Source organism: Podarcis pityusensis (genome assembly GCF_964106645.2).
Source record: "Podarcis pityusensis genome assembly, chromosome: 4".
NCBI lineage: Eukaryota > Metazoa > Chordata > Lepidosauria > Squamata > Lacertidae > Podarcis > Podarcis pityusensis.
In genome coordinates, this window is record NC_138027.1 from 74,242,946 (window position 1) to 74,265,099 (window position 22,154).

Consider the following 22,154-nt stretch of genomic DNA (forward strand, 5'->3'; position numbering starts at 1 on the left):
CTTGGGTCTCCTGCTGTTTTTGGACTACAATTCCCATCATCCTTGATCACTGGTCCTGCTAGCTAGGGATGATGGGTCTGTAGACCCTAGTTTGAGAAACCCTGGGTGCTTTAATCTGTCTATCTGACCTCCTCCTTACTGCCCAGCTTTCGGTGAGCTTGTCAAACAAAATTGGTGATAAGGGATAGCCTTGATTCTGTCAAAATGTTGGTTTTTGCTGCCGTTTCTCAAAATTAACACAATTGATTCTGGCACAATAAGAATTCAACAAACCAGTAACGGCTCCGTTTATGTGTGTGTGTGTGTGTGTGTGTGTGTGTATATATATATATACACACACACAATTTCCAAGCTCATTTATTCTCCTGAGTTGCACTTGTAAATGAATTTGGAATGAGCGAAGAGTGAAAAGCAGAGTGAGAAAGTCTCAGAGTCCCCTCGCTCGCTGTTTTTCACAGGGAGGCTAACAATGCAATCCTATATATATTGAATAAGAAATATCTTGAGTTCGACAGGACTTCCCCCCAGGGAAATGAATATAGGATTGCAGCCGAGGACTTGTTTATTTTAAGAAAACCTTTTCCGTTTCATTGGCATATCTTAATTACTAGTTTGGCCTTTTCACAATGATCCCTTTTACGCTGACTTTCCTCTGTGCTTGTTCTTATCTAACGTTTCAAGGAATGTGATTATGTCAGCTTTTATTTATAAATCTGGTTGGATGTAAAAGATAGAGTTGCCAACTGACCACCTCCTCCAAAAAAAAGATAAATTGACCTGACCTGCTCCTATCCTTCTTACAGTGATTCCTTATGCAGAAATGGGAGGGCAAAGCTATTCATCTGCCCAATGGTGCAAATCTCCCTTTAAAGTGGCAGCTGCAAGAACATCCTAGTGGTGCAGCGATAAAACTGCCAGCACATTTGTGAAGCTAAGCAGGGCCCAGCCTGGTTTCAAATTGGATGGGGGACTTCATGTTGAGATTACTGTGTTGCAGGGGGTTGGACTAGGTGACTCGTGGGATCCTTTCCAACTCTACCATTCTATGATTCTAGTTGTACTGAGCAGCAGGCAGAGAGCTGTTTGATAGTGAATCAATAGGTTCATCCATCCATTCATAATGGGAGCATTATGCATTTGATCCCCAAACTCCCTTATGAGGCAATCTGTTCTGTGGCTGAACAGCATTAGGAAGAACTTGCTGGGGATATGAGCAAGGGCAGATTGGGTAATATGGTGCTCTGACAATTTTTTTTGTCTCCCTCATATTTCTTATTTTCACAATAATTCATTTTTTTATTTTTTATTATTTTGCCCCCACTCAGCTCGCTGCCCTGTGCGGGGGAACTGCCTAAATCCAGCACTGACTATGAGCTGTTTACAGTGGTACAAACTGCCTCAGATTATGAGGGACTTGTTTTTCAGTCACTTCTCAGGGATACTGGCCACATCTACAACATGCATTTAAAGCACTAATAATGATGATGATGATGATGATGATGATGATGATTTATTATTTATACCCCGCCCATCTGGATGGGCTTCCCCAGCCACTCTGGGCGGCTTCCAAAAAAAATATTAAAATACTGTAATACAGCACAATTCAAAGTGTTGGTGCTGACCTTTAAAGCCCTAAACGGCCTCGGTCCAGTATACCTGAAGGAGCATCTCCACCCCCATCTTTCTACCCGGAAACTGAGGTCCAGCACCGAGGGCCTTTTGGCGGTTCCCTCACTGTGAGAAGCCAAGTTACAGGGAACCAGGCAGAGGGCCTTCCCGTTAGTGGCGCCCTCCCTGTGGAATGCCCTCCCACCAGATGTCAAAGAGAACAACTACCACCAGACTTTTAGAAGACATCTGAAGGCAGCCCTGTTTAGGGAAGCTTTTAATGTTCGATGTATTACAGTATTTTAATTTTGGGGGGGGAAGCCGCCCAGAGTGGCTGGGGAAGCCCAGCCAGATGGGCAGGGTTTAAATAATAAATTATTATTATTATTAATAATATTATTATTATGTTGTGAATATGTAACCATTTGGCCAGGACAGCAGGATTCTCTCTTCCTCCTCCTCCTTCTTTAGGTATTTGTACCCCTCCCCACTCCTAAAACCTTGCTCAGAGGCCCAGTCCGCATTTATTTCCAAACCCCCAAAGATGGGGGGGAGCACTTAAACTGAAAATATGCTTTACTTTGTGGCCTAATTCACTCCTTTCCTGTTACTTCTCCTTTCCCCCCCCTGTCTCTTAAGTGCATTTGGAAAGCTAGGGGGGGGAATTAAACTCAAAATAAGTTTCCCTTTGCTTTAATTCGTGCTTTAGAATTCTCTTTAGTTACCTTGCTTTTTTAACTTCATTTCTCTTCCTCATCTGTACATTTTAGGAGGGCTGGTAGAGGAAAACACTTTTAACAAGTGATGCTTTGGGGCAAAATTTGTATTCATTTGCTTCCCGTCTTTAGGCACTGTGTTTCCATCACTTGTAAATCATAGAAAGCGACTTCTGGTAAATAAAAACCATGAGACATGCACATTAGTGCCTTCATTTAAGACAGAGCAGCTCATCAGAAAAAAAAAACCCTTACTGGATGATCTGCAGGTATTTGAAATGGAAAAGAGGGGAATGTCACATTTAGGGAACCCATAGGGAGAATTTGCCTGAATAGTCTTATGTTAGCATTCATTGTCAAATGCACAGAAGGGAGCTTGAACCAATAAGCACTCTGCTTATTGGTTTATTGTCAGTTGCAGTGCTTATGTTGCATTTCAGTGGAAGCTATTTCCAAACAGATGGGGGAGAAATTGGGCTCCGTTCTAACTTAAAGGCAATCCTACTTTCTGAAACAATACGAGAACTGAAGCACCGTTATCCTTCAAAGTTCACACTTCTCAGAGCCTTCCACCATGAGGCGCGGCTGCCAGCCTGACCCCACAGTGGCTTTGTCCCATGAGTTAAGGGATAAGGGGTGATAGGAATTCTACTCAACGTTGATCCGGAGCAGAACTCCAATATATAGTTAGCAGAGTAAAATCACATTGCAGGATTCCCAATGAACAGACCAGAGGCAATTAATATTTCATCCAGCAGAGCTTTACTGCTACTGAAGGCAAATGAGCATAATGGTCACAAATCCAATACATTCAGGATTGGCACTGTCCATAAGAAATCCAGTTGCAGCAGACTGAACTTAAACTTACAATAACTTATAATAAGTCTAAACTTAAACACTAAGCATACTATGTACAGAACACCACACCAGAAGGAAAAGAGATAGAAAGAGAAAGTGAAACCCAGGCCCCTTCTGGCCTATATTTATAATCAGCATGACCTTGACAGAAAAAGATAAGAGAACCAGTTTAAGCCAGCTGTATTCAGCTTCTCGGAAGAAATAACCCAAACATCATGAACCTTCTGTTTGTTTGTTTCACACACAGAAGCTTCCAGAACCCTCTTGAATTAAGTAGGATGGGAAAGATCTCTACACATCAAATCAATACTTTCTGCACAAAGAAATGCAAACTGACAGGTAAGGGGTAAAGGAATCAGACCTGTGGGTGGAATTTGGCCTACTCGAATAGGCAGAAACTGAACATCAAGCAGGAACGTCAGTGTTCAGATGGGTTGCTGAAGGGCCCCCGATTCCATTTGGGGCTGAACAGTCTTCTGCCTCCCTATCCCTCCTCACAAATCTGATTGAGGAGAGTGTTTGACAAATGGGGCACTGAATTGAAAAGCCCCCCCCCCCCCGGTTGCTCACAGGTGGTGGGTAAACCTGGAGAAGGGCAGTGGTTGACTTTGGGGGTCTCAGATTTCAGTGGCGCCCCATGCAATGCTAAAATTTTGTGCCCCTCCACCACTCACACTCCATTGTAAAACATACTTGCAGCCCCCCAGAGGCTCCGTGCCCAGTGCGACTGAACTGGTCATGCTCCCCTAAATCAGCCTCTGAGGAGGGACTTTTCTTTGGTGGCCCGCCATTTGCCAAACACTCTCCCCAGCCACATTTGTGAGTAAGGATTGGCATCTTTAATCTACCCATCCAATGCTGTTCTCCTAGCTTTTGAGAGACCAACACGGGCAATGTGCATTCAGAACCATAATAATAATAATAATAATAAATTTTATTTATATCCCGCCCTCCCCAGCCGAAGCCGGGCTCAGGGCGGCTAACAACAATAAAACAGTACAAAAGTACAGCATAAACAACAGTCTAAAATCATTCGTTATAAAATTAATTAATTCAAGCCACTGGCAACTATTGGGCCAGAGCTCCGCGAAGATTGCCGAGGGAGGGAGTCAGGCTGTGCCCTGGCCAAAGGCCTGGTGGAACAGCTCTGTCTTGCAGGCCCTGCGGAAAGATGTCAAGTCCCGCAGGGCCCTGGTCTCTTGTGACAGAGTGTTCCACCAGATCGGAGCCACAGCCGAAAAAGCCCTGGCTCTAGTTGAGGCCAGCCTAACTTCTCTGTGGCCTGGGACCTTCAAGATGTTTTTATTCGAAGACCGTAAGTTTCTCTGTGGGGCATACCAGGAGAGGCGGTCCCGTAGGTACGAGGGTCCTAGGCCGTATAGGGCTTTAAAGGTTAAAACCAGCACCTTAAACCTGATCCTGTACTCCACCGGGAGCCAGTGCAGCTGGTATAGCACCGGATGAATGTGGTCTCGCAGCGAAGACCCCGTAAGGAGTCTCGCTGCAGCATTCTGCACCCGCTGGAGTTTCTGGGTCAGTCTCAAGGGCAGCCCCACGTAGAGCGAGTTACAATAATCCAGTCTGGAGGTGACCGTCGCATGGATCACAGTGGCTAGGTCAGGGCGAGAGAGGTAATGTTGGGTTTGCATTGCATTGGACCATAGCTGTCAAAGTTTTCCTTTTTTTAAGGGAAATTCCCTTATTCCAAATAGGATTCCTTGCAAGAAAAGGGCAAAGTTGACAGTTACGCATTGGACACATTCAGCCATCCGTGGACCTCAGCAGTCATGGTGAAGGCCTGGCCAGGGTGAAGGCCTCTTATATACCTGCTGGGATTCACAAGGCATCTGACCCTCACCTGAATCTCATAGCTTTCCTGATGAGTGCTTTGGTCTGCAGCTACAGATGAGATAATAAAGGATGAGATTGCCCACCAGATACCAGGCACTCTACTATTCAAATTAAGCCCCAGTGTTTTGGTTATAATCCCCTTCTCAATTAAGTAATCAGTTTTAATCTAGAATTTAAATTCTCTTTTTTTTAAAAAAAAAAAAAGATATTTATTAGAGTTTAAGAATTACAAAAAAAAAGAAAAGCAAGCAGTGAACAATTACAAAACCTCAAAAACAAAAGAGAATACAATAAAACAAAACAACAACAGTACATCAAAACATTAAAAAAAAAAAACAGAAACATTTAAAAAACACAAACCTTTAAAAAAATTGAAGAAAAAAAAGAAAAAACAACAAAAAGACCCCGTATTTTCATGTCCTTATCTTTCATTTGCTTATTTCCTCGACTTCCTCACACCTCCTTTTTTTGTATTCTAGTTCAATTAATTATTCCAGCAAATCCTTTCCCTCTTTCTCAAATTTAGTTCCATAATTTATCTTAACGCAATTTAACCTTAAGTTTTGCACCTTTGCCCATTGTCAATCTATTCATACTTAATTCTTTATAACATTTCTGCTAAAGTCATATAACTTCTTTCCAGCATCCTTCTAACATTCATTAATTTTACAATATTTCTGTAAATATACTTTAAATTTTTTCCAATCTTCTTCCACCGACTCTTCTCCCTGGTCTCGGATTCTGCCAGTCATTTCCGCCAACTCCATGTAGTCCATCAGCTTCATCTGCCATTCTTCCCGGGTAGGTAGATCTTGTGTCTTCCAGTACTTTGCAATGAGAATTCTTGCTGCTGTCGTAGCATACATAAAAAAAATTCTATCCTTCTTTGACACCAATTGGCCGACCATGCCCAGGAGAAAGGCCTCTGGTTTCTTCAAGAAGGTATATTTAAATACCTTTTTCATTTCATTATAGATCGTTTCCCAGAAAGCCTTAATCTTTGGGCATGTCCACCAAAGGTGAAAGAAAGTACCTTCAGTCTCCTTACATTTCCAACATTTATTATCAGGCAAATGATAGATTTTTGCAAGCTTGACGTGTTATGTACCACCTATAAAGCATTTTCATTAAGTTCTCTTTTAAGGCATTACATGCCGTAAACTTCATACCTGTGGTCCATAACTGTTCCCAGTCAGCCATCATAATATTATGTCCCACATCTTGTGCCCATTTAATCATAGCAGATTTCACCGTTTCATCTTGAGTATTCCATTTCAACAGCAGGTTATACATTCTTGACAAATTCTTAACTTTAGAGTCTAACAATTCTGTTTCCAATTTTGATTTTTCCACTTGGAAACCTATTTTTTTGTCCACATTATATACCTCCATTATTTGATAATAATGGAGCCAATCTCGCACTTTATTTTTCAATTTTTCAAAACTCTGTAATTTTAATCTGTCTCCCTCTTGTTCCAAAATTTCACAATACTTCGGCCATTTGGCCTCCATATTGAGTTTTTTCTGAGCCTTTGCTTCCATTGGTGACAGCCATCTTGGGGTTTTGCTTTCTAGCAAATCCTTATATCTTACCCAAACATTAAACAGTGCTTTTCTAACAATATGGTTTTTAAACGCTTTATGTGCTTTAACCTTGTCATACCACAAATATGCATGCCAACCAAATACATTATTGAAACCTTCCAAATCCAACACATCCGTATTTTCAAGAAGCATCCATTCTCTCAGCCAGCAAAATGCGGCTGATTCATAATAAAGTTTAAGGTCTGGCAGGGCAAATCCACCTCTCTCTTTAACATCTGTTAATATTTTAAATTTTATACGAGGCTTCTTGCCCTGCCAGACAAATCTAGAGATATCTCTCTGCCACTTCTTGAAACAGTCCATCTTGTCCAAAATTTGCAATGTTTGAAACAAAAATAATATTCTTGGCAATACATTCATTTTAATCACAGCAATTCGACCTAGCAATGATAGCTTCAAATTTGACCATATTTCTAAATCCTTTTTCACTTCCGTCCAACATTTTTCATAGTTATCCTTAAATAAATTCACATTCTTAGCAGTCATATTTACCCCTAAATATTTCACTTTCTTAACCAATGTCAATCCTGTCTCCTTCTGGAACTTGTCTCTCTCAATCTCATTTAGATTTTTCTCTAAAACTTTAGTTTTCATCTTGTTCAACTTAAAACCTGCTACCTGACCAAATTCTTGAATCAATTCTAATACTCTTTTGGTGCTTGATTCTGGCTCCTGTAAAGTCAATACCAAATCATCGGCAAATGCTTTCAACTTATACTGTTTGGTTCCCACTTGGATACCTTTTACCAATTGGTCCCTTCTAATCATATTTAATGAAACCCTCCAGGACCGATTAGAATTTAAATTCTCAAAACTTTCTTATTTGTTAATTCGAGCAAGTAAACTACTGCTCTCACTTCATTACAAACAGTACTTCTATCTGCAACACACTTGAGCAAACCTGCTCTTCCTTTCACAGATATTTTGTTGCCATTTGCAACTGTATCTGCCTCTGATTAGTTATCATTTACCTCTTTGGGGAAATAATTAGCATCACATGTCATGTGCATGGAAGTTGCCAAACCAATTAACCAACTAGAAGGATTACTGTTAATAGCACCAGTTTTCCTATAACTTGATATTGCTGGATAGTTCTGATGAACTGCCAAAGCATTTTTAGTTTGCTTTCTGTTGTCAGCCTGGAACTTTTCTTTATTAGTGCCACTTTGTTTTGTACAATTCCTTGCAAACGAAGGAAAACAACTTTTCTGCCTGTATATGTTGATAATATAATTTTGGTTACTGAGAACAAACAAGTTTGCACAAAAACAAGATTGGGTGCAGGCCTGGCCAGGACATGGGCATCCTGACTGTGACTGTGACAAAGGTGGCCTGTGTGCTTGCATGTTTGCTTGCTTGCTTGATTAACAGCTGTTGGGAACTTCAAGGTCCCTGCTCTCCCTTCTTATGGTCTTTTTACTGGACCTGGAGACTCCAATAGAGAGCATCCAATGTCAAGAAGGAGGGCAAGTGGGCACCCTATCAAATGACAGGGCAGGAGCTACACGGAGCAGGGCCTTTTCACTGGTGGTGCCCATTGTATGCCTCGCTCTTCCCAGACTTGTTCTCTTTTGGCCTGTATGGCTTTATAATTTAGGAAGACTTTGGAAGAACTGGTTGACAAGTTCTTATCAGTCGCTGACGTATGAACGGATTTTATTTGCTGCTATTCTGGGCTTCTGGTGCACCAGGGTTTACACCAGCATAATAGAGTTGGCCAGGATGCCAGAAGGGATACAGTTTATGAGCTTTCTCCATTATCTGCACAGCAGGGGGTGTCAGTCAACAGTGCAAAGGCTGAGCTGAAGCATTCCATGCTGGTTACCTGCTTTAAGCAGTAGTGGTTGCTGTTTGGTAGTACACAATTGGTTAGCTATCAGATTCTACAGCTCCCTATTGGTGGCTCTTAGGTAATTCACAAAATACAGAGTCAACTTATAAAACACAGTGTTCATTCATAAAGCAGTAACATAAATCTCCATTGGGTGTATATTGGGTGTATATTTCAGCGGTTGAATGTACAGCTTTATGGCCATGCTGTAGTGTAGTGCTTATGCGACTGTGAATAAAAGGTGGCTGAGCTCATTGTCTCAGGGTTGGGGGGGAGAGGTGACAAAACTGATTTCCAATAAGTGCCCCCCCTTATTTCCATAACAAGTCCTTGAGTCTGTACTTTGAATAGTGACACCAGGGACCTAGAAGGTGCAGGGCTTGTCAGTCCAACTCCTGCACAGTTTAATCAGGGCTGACCTTAAGGCAATTGGAGCAATTTAGCTAAATTGGGCCCTGCTTGCTGCTCCTAAGGGGGCTCCTGCACCAGGGCAATCTAGATGGATTTTATTTATATCTCTAAGATTTTGCAGACTTTGGCTGTGAACTGGGGCCCTACCAAAAAAAAAAAATTCAAGTTGCACCCCACTGCTTCAAATTGGGCCCCACTGGCTAGCCCTGAGTCTCATAGTTGCTGGGCCTGAGTTGCGCTGCCCTTGCATGAAGTCTTGGGTTTGCAGTTTTGGGAGAGGGGAGACTGTGGCACTGGGGAGATGGCAGGCTGGTGATGCCCCCTAGATTTAGAGGCCCGAGTTGCCATGCCCTCACATGAAGTCTTGGGTTTGCAATTTTGGGAGAGGGGAGACTGCCCGCTGGGGAGTGGGCAGGCTGGCGAGGCCCCCTAGATTTAGAGGCCCTAGGCTTCAGCCTACTTAGCCTATACATAAATCCAGCACTGGCTTCAGTTGACTATGGAAGCATGAAAAGGCTTGGGAAACCCAGCTTTAAATACCGCTGCCCCTTGCATGGCCACTGCTACCTCTGAAGGTTGCATTAACAGTGCAGTCACACTCTTTCTGCCCCAAACAGCCAGTCAACTCATCAGAAAATGGCAAAGCCAATATTTCCATTTACAACACATGGTACCTTTAAGCCCATTTCCCTGCCAACTTCCAGAGGTGCTGCCTATGTTACTTGGTACTCGCAGCCTTCCAGTGAGTGAGTGTGAAAATATGACATCTTGAAGAAAATGAAGAATAGCTCTGTAAAGGTTTGCAATGTTTTCCTCCCTAGGAGAATATGCTTCGGAATACCTCTGCTGTAGTATGGATAAAGTTCAGCTCCTTCATTTTTATGGGTACCCAATAATTGGAAGAAAAATGACCCCCGATGAAGACCAAATGGCCCAACATTTACATTCATAAACCTGAGTGAATGTCAATTACATTATCAAATATTACACAAAACATTCTTCTGACTCTCCCAGTGTCATTTGCTGTATAAATTGGCCTATTACAGAGCTGCAGACTCTGAGATACTATCAGGGCCCTTCATTAAGGTGCCATGACTGAAATGTGGAAGCTGTCACTGGGCAGAAAATGATGGCGCATGGGCACCATAAATCACAATTTAACCCATAATAGCCTTCAGCTGGGGCCCTCGCCGTGTCATTCGTTTCATTTCTGAAGACATTTAGTGCCATTTATGCTAAGAAGTTTGCACACTCAGGTTTATTAGGATGGACCTAGCAAACAAGGTGGTGAGGAATCCCCATTCCCTGTTGACCTCACCATCCTGATAAGGAACAATCATTCCCATAAAATGCTATCTCCTTTCCCCTTGAAAGTCAACAAAACTGATTCCCACAATGCAAATGAGTTTTTCCTAATGGATATTGCAGCAAGATGGTGGCTGAGGAGAAAATCGATTCTCTCCATTTGTCAGACTGCTTCTGACTATTACCTGTGCGCCACAACCTGACATTTTATTTTTTTTTAACCCACAACATTTCTCTCAAATGGGGATTCAAGTGGCCCCACAGGTGACCTGGAAGAAACAGGACATCCCGTTTTACCTCATGAGAGAATGGCAGCCATTTTGTGTGACATGATCTCACGTGACTCCGCACCACAATTCCTCCCCCCCCCAAAAAGCACTGTGCTCCAAAACACACATTTTGGGGCACCATGACCCCCAAAATCACTTGGGGGAGGGAACTGCTGCACAAAATTGTGGGACATCACAGTGTCCAAAATGGCCACCGTTTTCTCACAAGAGAAAATGGAAATATGGCATCCAGGAAGCTAGCACCCCAGTTTTTGCTTTCAAGGTGTTGGAGGGTATGTATATCTAGGTGCACCATTACAGTGGTACCTTGGGTTAAGAATTTAATTTGTTCTGGAGGTCCATTCTTAACCTGAAACTGTTCTTAACCTGAGGTACCACTTTAGCTAATGGGGCCTCCCGCTGCCGTCACATGTTTTCTGTTCTCATCCTGAAGCAAAGTTCTTAACCCAAAGTACTATTTCTGGGTTAGCAGAGTCTGTAACCTGAAGTATCTGTAACCCGAGGTACCACTGTATTACACAATACCCAAGTGAGTGAACTCTAAGCATCCAACAAATAATACTGTCATATGTGCCTACTATTGTTTGTTGGCTTTAGGTGGCTCCCACTTTAGTGGTTTCGTTGTCTTGACATATCTCACTCTTCCCCCCTCTTCTTCTTTGCCAGGTATCTTTCCTGTTTACTAAGCTGTACAGTAGCACCTACCATTGCTCCAAATGGCAGCTTTTGCAGCATGACAAATACCTGGTGTGATGGATGTATTGCACAGACTAAGCAGTTTTCATCTGGTCGCCTCCAAGGGACACCAAGAAAAGTTTGTGGTGGGGTCATGAAAGGCATGGCAAGCTGCCAGCGGTCTGAAGCATCACAGCCATATTTCAGCATCTCTGTGAAGTCTCTATTGCCTTATAAGCAACAAGCCCTGGGCTGCATTTGACCTTCAAATACCCCTGAGGAATTTCGCAAGGAATTCCTGAGGCCCCAGAACTGTTATCAGGTTTTTTTTCTCCAGAGATTGTTAAAATGTTGCAATAAAATGTTTGTGTGCGTGTGTGTAGATAGATGATAGATGATGATAGATAGATAGATAGATAGATAGATCATGAGAGACCCATAGCAAAGACCTGGGACCAGGCAACACCACCCTTAGCCGAAAATGATTCCTCTCAATAATTCCAGTCAGACTTCTCACTTCAAACTGACGTAGCTTTTCGTAGATTTCTCAGTTAAGCAATCAGCACAGCAGTGATCAATAATTATGTGCATTTGCTGCCTGTCTGGCAAAACCAGAATGCATCCCTGAGGGACTCTGGGGGAAGTATTCTAAAGTAAATGATGGTGCTACAAGACCATTAACTGACAGAATGCATGCGGTTAATTGATGACAAGGAGCCGTTTAGTTACTGGAAGCATCCCTCCCAAGCTCAGCTTGGTGCAATGTGCAAAGGAGACTTCAAAACTAACGGCATTGGCAATTTAAGAAACACCCACTGCAAGAATACATGAGAGAGAGAGAGAGAGAGAGAGAGAGAGAGAGAGAGAGTTGCTTTGAGGCTGGCAACATTTTTCCTCCCTGTCAGAGTGGGAGACCTGCAGTTACTCACGAAGGTTTGATTGCAAGCATTTCAGCATGAAAATGTTTGGTGAAATTTAGTTAGGGTTAGCAAAGCACATTTGTTTTCAAGTGTGTGCGCATGCAAACACAACATTTAACACCTTCACAAGAACTAAAGGTGTTCTCTGTGTGAGTTTCTTCACAGGAACAAAATGTGTTCTTCTCTTTTTTTACTGTACTGTTGCTAGTTCTGCCCAGAGCAGAGTTTTAAATACCACAGTGGAAGCAACTCCTCTGTTTGGGTTTGGGTTTGGGTTTTTTTGTTTGGTCATTTTCTTTTAAACTTTTAAGAAATCTGTAAATTTTCCCCTGCTGAAGTGCAACGTACTGAAGATCAAAACATCTTCAAAGCCCCTTTCTTAAATAATTGATGCTATATTGCAAATACTGCTCAAATTATCTCCAGAATTAAAACAAACATTGAGATTTTTCAAAGCTGCATCGAAGCTTTCTCCCAAATTCTCTTAACTAGTGGTTATGTAAAGAAAGAAAAGAGATTGAAGGTTGGATGAGGAAATGAAATTCAGCATATACAAAAGGAAACAGGGGAAACAGATTTTGTGAATGAGTCTTTTCAAAGCCAGAAGCCTCCAGATGACTGTGGCAGCTCTCTGTTCTGACAGCTACTACAGTCACCAAAGGATAGCTCCCTTCACCGGCACACTCTCAATCAGGGTTCTGTTTTTCTCTGTTGCAAGAAGCCCAGTGCTGCTGGAAAGTGGGGGTGTGAGTGAATAAATCCTCTATTAAGTCAATTGTGTTGTTTTTACAACTCTCAGAAATACAAGAATGAAAATTCTAAAATCTGGATTACTTATGCTTGACCAAACTCAAAAGCTTGCATGCTACTGTGTGTTATTTTAGTCGGCCTAATAAAGGTATTGCCCTAATTTGGATCTGGGATTTTTTTCTTTGGGGACATGATGGCTACCTTAAGCTTTTAATAATGCTAACGTAGCCATTTGATTCGGACGTCACCTTCAGTCACCTTGCAGACCTGAGCGTATGTGGCGGTAAGTGAATTTAAGCAGTAAAGTCTTGGGTTCTATATACGTTTTTTAAAGAGTAAGTCCCATTGAATTCAGAGGTGTAAAAGCTTAGACTCTAAATATTTCACATGAGTAAAGAAGAAACACTCTCTGTAGCTACCAGTTTCTTTCCTAGAACCAGTATATTGCATTGTTTATTTCTAAGATGAGGCTGTTAGGACCTCTGTTTAGACTATTTCATTCAAAGTGGAGCAGAATTTATTAGATTCACTGGTTTTTTTGGACTGCTCTATAGGAAAAAAAACTGCTTTAAAAGGACAGATACATGCAGTATGTGCATGTACACGCACACAGAGAGAGTGACAGTCTTGAGGAAAAGTCATGGCGTTCCAATAACTGGATTAACATTTATCTCTGTGCATTTCCGAAAACCTAGTTAATGGGATAAACTATACCTTTCATCATCACAGACGAACTAAATTGTGTACCATTAGGCTTAATGTCTGATTAAGAAGCATGTGCCTATTTATCTATCATTGGCTCACGACGCTGCAAAATTCTCAGCACTGCAAATATGATTTTGGTGGCGAGCAATCATAATCTGGATATATATATATATATATATATAAAACAATTTCACTAAAACAGTTTCATTACCTATCTTTATCCCTTTCTGCTTCCCTGATACAACCCTTATAAATCACGAGGCAACCCAAGTAAATTATTGGCCTGTTTAATCAAAGATTAGAAGGGAAATTAATTCCATCTACCTCCGCTTGAAGATATCTCCAGGTCAACAATTTATGAAACTAAAGCGATTAACTAGATGATGAGGGAACTCTGCCAGAAACTGCATGACTGCTCCAGTGGGATCTCTAAATACCATTAATACTTTTTTCAATAAAAGTAAATCTCTTTTCATTATTGCCAAACATGGTGGGGTAGGGTCTTGTGAGCCTGGTAGCAGAAGGGCTGTAACTTAGAGAGCTATGGAGCTCAGATGTAGGCATTGAATGGACACAGAAGTTGAAGCTTCAGACTCCTACGGCGCATTAGAGTCCTCCGTTGTGATGCTTATTACCCTTTCCAGAATGCCAGCAGAAGCTAAACTTTAATTCTATCAACAAGGAATGAAGAGTTAAGTGTCAAATCACACTAATCACCCTGACTTATGAGCTGATATATATTGATATATATATATACCTTGGGTTAAGAACTTAATTCATTCTGGAGGTCCGTTCTTAACCTGAAACTGTTCTTAACCTGAAGCACCATTTTAGCTAATGGGGCCTCCTGCTGCCACTGCACCGCCGCTGCACAATTTCTTTTGCCATCCAGAAGCAAAGTTCTTAACCCGAGGTAATATTTCTGGGTTAGCGGAGTCTGTAACCTGAAGCATATGTAACCCGAGGCACCACTGTAGTCATTTCTAAGACTTGTGCCAAGGGTCCCTTGCAAATATGCAGTAACTCCTGCTGCTGCCTTGATTTTGGCAATCACAGGTTTATTAAGGGGTGGGCAATACAGGGGGAGAGGTAGGTAAAAAGGTGAAGGACCCCTGAATGGTTAAGTCCGGTCAAAGGGCTTGCAGTGCTCATCTCACTTCAGGCCGAGGGAGCCGGTGTTCATCCACAGACAGCTTTCCAGGTTATGTGACCAGCATGACTTAACTGCTTCTGGCACAATGGAACACCGTGACGGAAACCAGAGTGCATGGAAACACTGTTTACCTTCCCGCCACAGCAGTACCTATTTATCTACTTTCACCGGTATGCTTCTGAACTGCTAGGTTGGCAGGAACTGGGTCAGAGCAATGGGAGCTCACATTGTTATGGGGATTCAAACCGCCAACCTTCCAACCAACAAACCCAAAAGGCTCAGTGGTTTAGACCACAGCGTCATCAGCTCCATGAATGCAACCTGGAATCAGTGCATGAGTGCACAGAGACCAAGGACCAGTTTCCAAAGGCTATGTATTAATTAAATTCTCAATCTTACAGCAGATTCTTGCATGCTCTGCAGAGTTATAGTTTCCAAAAGAAGAAGAAGAAGAGTTTGGATTTGATATCCCGCTTTATCACTACCCTAAGGAGTCTCAAAGCGACCAACAATCTCCTTTCCCTTCCTCCCTCACAACAAACACTCTGTGAGGTAAGTGAGGCTGAGAGACTTCAGAGAAGTGTGACTGGCCCAAGGTCACCCAGCAGCTGCATGTGGAGGAGCGGGGAATCGAACCCGGTTCACCAGATTACGAGTCCACCGCTCTTAACCACTACACTGCCTGACTAGATGGCTGGTCTAGCAGCACAGAGGGATGGTGGAGCAAGACTATCATGGGAGCCTCATGCTGCTTCTTGGTGCACTGCAGAGGACTTTGCCCCCAAAATGTGTCTGCCTCCAGGTTTCTTGCCCTCTCTGCTCTTATTACACAAGTAGCATAGGTGCCAACTCCCTGGGGCCCTGGGTGCCCGAGCACCCACAAAATTCCAGCCGGGCACCACAAATTTCAGTACTTGCATGGCACCCACAGCCCCTTCCTGCTTACATCTCTCCATGATCCCCGTGATCTGAAATCATGAAGGGTAGGTGGCTAAGAATTACAACGCTAATGTTAGAAAAGAGCCTAATTTGATGTTTTCCACAGTATTCCATGAACCCGAGAAGCTCTTGAGAAGGACATTTATTTGAAGTGGCACATTGCATGTCAAGAGTGACACAGCATCAGCATCTGCGTTGAATCAAAAGGAGGCTCTCTGGAGTGAGGCAAAATGCCATGTTTCCCATTGGTGGACCACTAGGGATATAATTGGCCTCCTTGCTCCTAAAATTATACCCACAGGAGTGCAAGAGTAGACCATCTGTCAGGGTTAACTCTATTATCTAACAGCTTCACTCCAAGTGGTTTTCATCACATGAGCTAATGGCTTTCAACTAGACACTTGAACATAACACTATTTTTTTTCAGCTGCAGATGACAAAGTGGCCCCTTTGGGTCATGTGAGCTGGCGAGGCTCGGAGTAAGCTGTAGCCAGTGAGGCAGTTTGCTGGGTGAAATTGCAGGCTACTGCAGCATGACTATAGAGGTTGGAGGGACCTTCCTGTAATTACCTTTACATGCCAGTAGGCAGAGGTGTGGGATATTGCAGCCAGCATGTTGCCAGATTGGATGGTTGTCCCAATGACATCAGTAGCCTGTGTCCACAACAGGATGACTTGCAGTGTGCCAGCTCTAACTCCCTATGCCTCCATCATCACCCACAATGCATAGCCCCATCTCCAATCACCAACCTGTGGCACCCTGTGGTTTAGTGAATTGTCTCAGCAGCCACCTGTGTTTCGAATTCCATATTAGCAATATATGGATTATAAAATCACACAGGTATTAAATGGAAAACAAGCGAGGTCCCAACTAAAGAAGAATGGCAACTTAAACTGATGGAATATGTGCAGCTTGCATATCTAACATATAGAATAAGAGAACAAGAAGAGCAAACGTTTAAAGATGATTGGAAAATGTTTACTGAATATATGGGGGAAAGCTGTACACTTGAAAACGTTGGCAGCATTAAGATAAATTCAACAGTGTAAACAAGTTTTGATGGCTGTATTAATGGAATACTCAGTGGTTTAGTTTATGTAAAACGTGCAGGGATTTATGATATGCAAATTGAACAATGGAAAGAGAAGAAGGGAAGTCGTTGACATTTTAAGGTTGTTTAATGAATATTTTAAATCGTAAAATAGAAAACTCAATAAAAATTAAAGACAAAATAAAACAAAATAAAACCACACAGGTGTTTGACTTGCGATACGAAATGCACTCTCTCTGCAAAACTGTGTGCCACTACAAACCTGGTACTTTTGACTTAATCCCTTGAGTCACTGAGGCCAGGGCTGTAAAACTAATTGCATTCATACCTTATTCAAAGCAAAGCCCAAATCACAGAATTTGGGTAAGGTGGATTTACTAGGAGAGACAATGTACAGTGCAGGAAAAATCCAAAGTTTCCGATCACAATTCCTTATCACAAGAGGCAGGAATGAACTGAACTTGATGCTCTACCAGAGATAGGGAACATGAGGTCCTTTAGATTTTGTTGCACTCCTGCCAGCCCCAGCCAACATGGCCAAAGTCAAGGATTATGGGAGTTGTAGTCCAGCAACATCCCAAGGCCACAGGTCCCCCAAGCCTGGGGTGCACTGACCAATGGAATCAGGTTTTCATACAATGGTGTCATCAGAGAACTAGCAAAATATCATGAGCAAAGGTGGAGGGGGACAGAAATGGCAAAAGAGGGACTCATAGGAGTCTTTGCACTTGAGATGTGGGTGCCACAACAAGCTTGCATCCATGTTGTGGAAATTAAGCACCCACAGGGAACATGGTTGGGTACAGGAGTACCATTAAGAGGGGCGGGGGGTCACTCCTCCCTACCCTTCCCCTATGTTTGAGACCACATGTGATTAGTCCAAACCTCAAGAAACACCCCCTCCCCAAAAAATGAACACAAGCTGTACACTTTGCTCTTAACATTCATTGTTGTTGTTTTTAATTTTGCCATTTAATTTTGAATATCTTCAAGAGTTGACCTTTGAACTCGCCGATGACTCTCGCCTCCCATGGAGGCATCGTCTTCCCTCAAAATGGTGCACGTGAGTGGGTGGGTGGGAGGTGGGGACTGAATTGCTGGAGCAATGGCTGGAGCTGTGGCAGGAATGCTTCTTCTGTGCTAGCTAGTGTGGCTCAAGGCTCATTTGGGTCCAAGTTACCCATGTAACATAAAAGCTTCTCTCCCTCTCTCTGTTTCTGCTTGCCTGGGAGCAACGGCAGCTCTTTAGAAATGAGAGCGCCACAGCATCTACTTCCCATCCCGGCTAATTATTCTGATTTTTTTTTTGTACAAGTGACTAACAGCTGATTTTTGACATCGTCTACACTTCCTGTCACTCCACTGACAAATTCCTTTAATAAGAAGAGCTGGTTTTCCCCGTGCAGCACATCGCTCCATTGTGAGGAGGTTTCGCAGCAGCTGTGAGGATTATGAAAGGGCTGAGACCTCTCTGCTGTTTGCTGGTGCTTTCTTGCAACGGATCCAACAGCAGCTCAGAGTTAAATCCTCCCGTTTGAGCTCCTTTTGCCTGCTCCTGTAAATAGAGGCTCTCGCTTTTCATGCAGCCTTTAGCTGAACTAGGAAAAGTCAAGCCAGTTAATGTCAGGGCTATAGTCACAGTGAGTGAGTGAGTGTGCTGCTGCTTCAGCCGGGCCCCTTCAGCAAACATCCCAGGCCCTTTTTTTACCCTTTGAGAATTTTCACCCACATTTCATTTTTAAAAGTAGGTCTCTAGAACGGAAGGATGAATCTGTCCATTTTGATCCTTCTCCGCGTCTCCTTTTTTTTTTTTTTTCAAGCGTAAGTTCCGTTTTTCACATTTCTACAGCAATATGCATTAAAAAAGGGTGGGTGTGTGGACTCCTAACAAAAATTTGTCAGCATTTTAGTGTGCCTTTTTCTTAACGTGCACATTTTTTATATGCAGTTTCAACAAATATATCTGCAAGCACTTTCCCCTAATGTATTTGGGTACCTTTTCACTAATATGTGCATTTTAACGCAAACTTCAACCTAATTTGTGTAAACATTGTTACATTGGCGAACTCTATTGCAAAATTCAAGGTCTGGCGGACCACTGCGTTTTGGTCGTTTACTGGTTGGAGAAGTGTGAATTATGCAGTTTCTCATTACAATGCAAACAAAACTAGATTTCTCTCCCATCCGTAATTTCTATCCCCCCCCCTTTTTTTTACATGTAGTAATATAAGGACAAGCAGGCAGGCAGCATTCTGCATCTCAAGCGCATGGATATTTCTGAGGGCCACACTCAGATTCATAGCAGGCAGCTCAGTAACTTGTGTTTCCTTAACTGACTACAGCCGGAGGAGGTGGATTCTCATTGTGAGGTAAAGGCAAAGGGACCCCTGACCATCAGGTCCAGTCGTGGCCGACTCTGGGGTTGCGGCGCTCATCTCACTTTATTGGCCGAGGGATCCAGCGTACAGCTTCCAGGTCATGTGGCTAGCATGACTAAGCCACTTCTGGCGAAACCAGAGCAGCACGCAGAAACACTGTTTACCTTCCTGCTGGAGCGGTACCTATTTATCTACTTGCACTTTGATGGGCTTTTGAACTGCTAGCTTGGCAGGAGCAGGGACCGAGCAATGGGAGCTCACCCCGGCGTGGGGATTCGAACCACTGACCTTCTGATCGGCAAGTCCTAGGCTCTGTGGTTTAACCCACAGCGTCACCTGTGCCCCTCTCATTGTGAAGGCAGCCCCCAAAAAGGGGAGGCTGTTCTCATCACTCCCCTGCTGAGGTTGGAATGGAACTTGTGCCACCACTACCTCCCCTACATTGCTAGGAGCTTTGGCGGGGATGGGGGAGTCCCATTAGACTTCCCCACCCACTTCAGTCTCAGTGGGTTGGTGAAGAGATAAGGCTCTCCGCCCCACTTGTGGCCTCCACAATGAGAACAAAGACTCTCCACCCCAGTAATGAATGAAGGAGAAACAAGGCCTGTAGTTGCCTGCTATGTTTTCAATGCACATTTAGTTGGGCTCTCCATCAGTCCAAATCTACTCTTTGTACTTGACATTTTGTACTTGAGTAGGTGCACCTGTGTAACAAATAAGTTCACTGTGCCAGCTTTGAAGGGCATATCCATGCATTATTAGGTGCTTGCCCCTGTAAAATGCTTCTAGATAAAGTTCTTCCAACCCATTTTGTAGGTAGGTCAGAGACAGACAGACAAACAGACAGAGTCTGGCCACAAGTCACTAACAAGTTTCATAGCTGAGTAGGCATTTGAACTTGTAGCTTCCTAGTCGTAATCTGGGATTCTCTTCCGTTCTGTCACACAGGCTCTCCTAAGAAGGGAAGTCGAGTGAAGCAATGCAAAGCATGAAATGGTTAGACACTGTGTTTGAGAAGCAGCATGGAGCTGTAGATACTCCTCTATAGGAGCTGTAGTATCTCCTCTAAGAGTCAACCTGCATGCACTGTTGTCCTAGTGTTGGTTTCTCAGATTGCCAGCACAGGGGACCTGGTTCAGATTAGGAACTTGGTATGGGAGATAGGGGGCTCGGGTTCTTTTGCCCCACTGCAGCCTTAGTTCAGATTAGGCAACTTTGCACCTGCTATTTGCATGGAGACGGAAGGTCCTATATCACCCAAGGAGAGTTTACTTCCCCCAAGTCAAATTGCAAGCACTGGGGTGGGGGATGAGGCTGGTCTGGATTTGGACCGCAGCAGGGTCTGGTCCCCTGTGCTGGCAAGGTATAAAAGAGAAACCTAGCAGTGATCATAGCTCAGCTGATAGATTGTGAGGCTCTTAATCTCAGATTCGTGGGTTTGAGCCCCACTTTGGGCGAAAGATTCCTGCATTGCAGGGGTTTGGACTAGATGGTCCTTGTGTTCCCTTCCAACTCTACAGTTCTATGATTCTGTGATGGATCATCATCATCATTTTTTATTTGTATGCCGCCTTTCCACAGTTAAAAAAACAATGCTCAAGGCGGCTTACAGCATAACAAGATTTACGTAGTTACACAAGTCATAAACAATAAATAAACCACATCAAAAAAAATACACAACCAAATGGGAAATAATTTCCACATAAATCAAAATCTAAAACTAAGAATACAGCATTCATATCAGAGTTTAAGATGACATAGGTAAAAAACAAAAACAAAACAGAGCCCTCTCTGCTCAGCAGCAGCAGCGGCAGCAGTCCTTTATAGAGCCCATCAGGGCCAGGTGGTGAGTGGCAGGACTGGGGCCCTCAGGCGCTGAGCAGGGGAATCCTCCTGGATGGTAGCCATAGAAGCAGTTCTTATAGGCCTGTCAGGCCCCGCCCTGGGCCAGTCACATCAACAATGCCCTGTTAAAAGGGGGGAGCAGGCAGCTGCAATTCTCTCACTCTCAATGAAGTTTTTCAATGGTTTAGCAGAAACTGGCCAGTTTCTGGCCAGCTCTGTGATCAATGTCCAAGGTAAAGGTAAAGGGACCCCTGACCTTTAGGTCCAGTCGTGACCGACTCTGGGGTTGTGGGGCTCATCTCGCTTTATTGGCCGAGGGAGCTGGCGTACAGCTTCCGGGTCATGTGGCCAGCATGACTAAGCCGCTTCTGGCGAACCAGAGCAGTGCACTGAAACGCCAATTACCTTCCCGCTGGAGCGATACCTATTTATCTACAGTGGTGCCCCGCAAGACAAATGCCTCGCAAGACGAAAAACTCGCTAGATGAAAGAGTTTTCCGTTTTTTGAGTCGTTCCGCAAGACGAATTTCCCTATGGGCTTGCTTCGCAAGACGAAACGTCTTGCGAGTTCTTGCAAGTTTGTTTCCTTTTTCTTAAAGCCACTAAACCGCTAAGCTGTTAATAGCTGCTAAGCCGCTAAGCTGCTAAGCTGTTAATAGCCGCTAAGCCGCTAATAGCCGCTAAGCCGCTAATAGCCGTGCTTCGCAAGACGAAAAAACCGCAAGACGAAGAGACTCGTGGAACGGATTAATTTTGTCTTGCGAGGCACCACTGTACTTGCACTTTGGTTTAACCCACAGCGCCACCTGCGTCCCTATGTCCAAGGCAGTTTGGCCCTAAATGTAAAAAAAAACCTCCTGAATACTTTAAAGTGAATATATGCTCCCCGCTTCCTCATTTTTGGTAAACCATGCATCATTTCCACTGGACCAAGCTACCTCCAGAATGTGCCAGAATGTTCCTGGTATGCAACGCTGCAACATGACTTGCAAACTTGAACATAATTACGGCGCCGCATTTCAAGCCTTGTTCCTATGAGTGAGAGATTCTTGCAGCCGAGATTTAAAAGGTATAATGACACCAACATTAACTCATAAAGACTTATACAATTCCCTGCTCTTTGTGTATAAATTTGTCAAACCCGAACTGACAGCAATACAAATGGAGGTTATTGAAATCCATTTCCCCCCAAGCAGACCACTAAATCATTTAATTTTTCTCTCGCTAGACAAAATCTAATACCAGAGGTGTCTAATTGCTGG

At 43.4% G+C, this 22,154-nt stretch overlaps 1 long non-coding RNA gene across 1 annotated transcript; it reads left to right on the forward strand.

Annotated features, from left to right (window-relative positions):
* The first annotated feature begins 3,074 nt into the window (after positions 1 to 3,074).
* On the forward strand, positions 3,075 to 11,536 carry LOC308474883. The gene is made up of 2 exons (XR_013984991.1): positions 3,075 to 3,521; positions 11,142 to 11,536. It is a non-coding gene; the product is annotated as an uncharacterized lncRNA (long non-coding RNA).
* Positions 11,537 to 22,154: the final 10,618 nt, after the last annotated feature.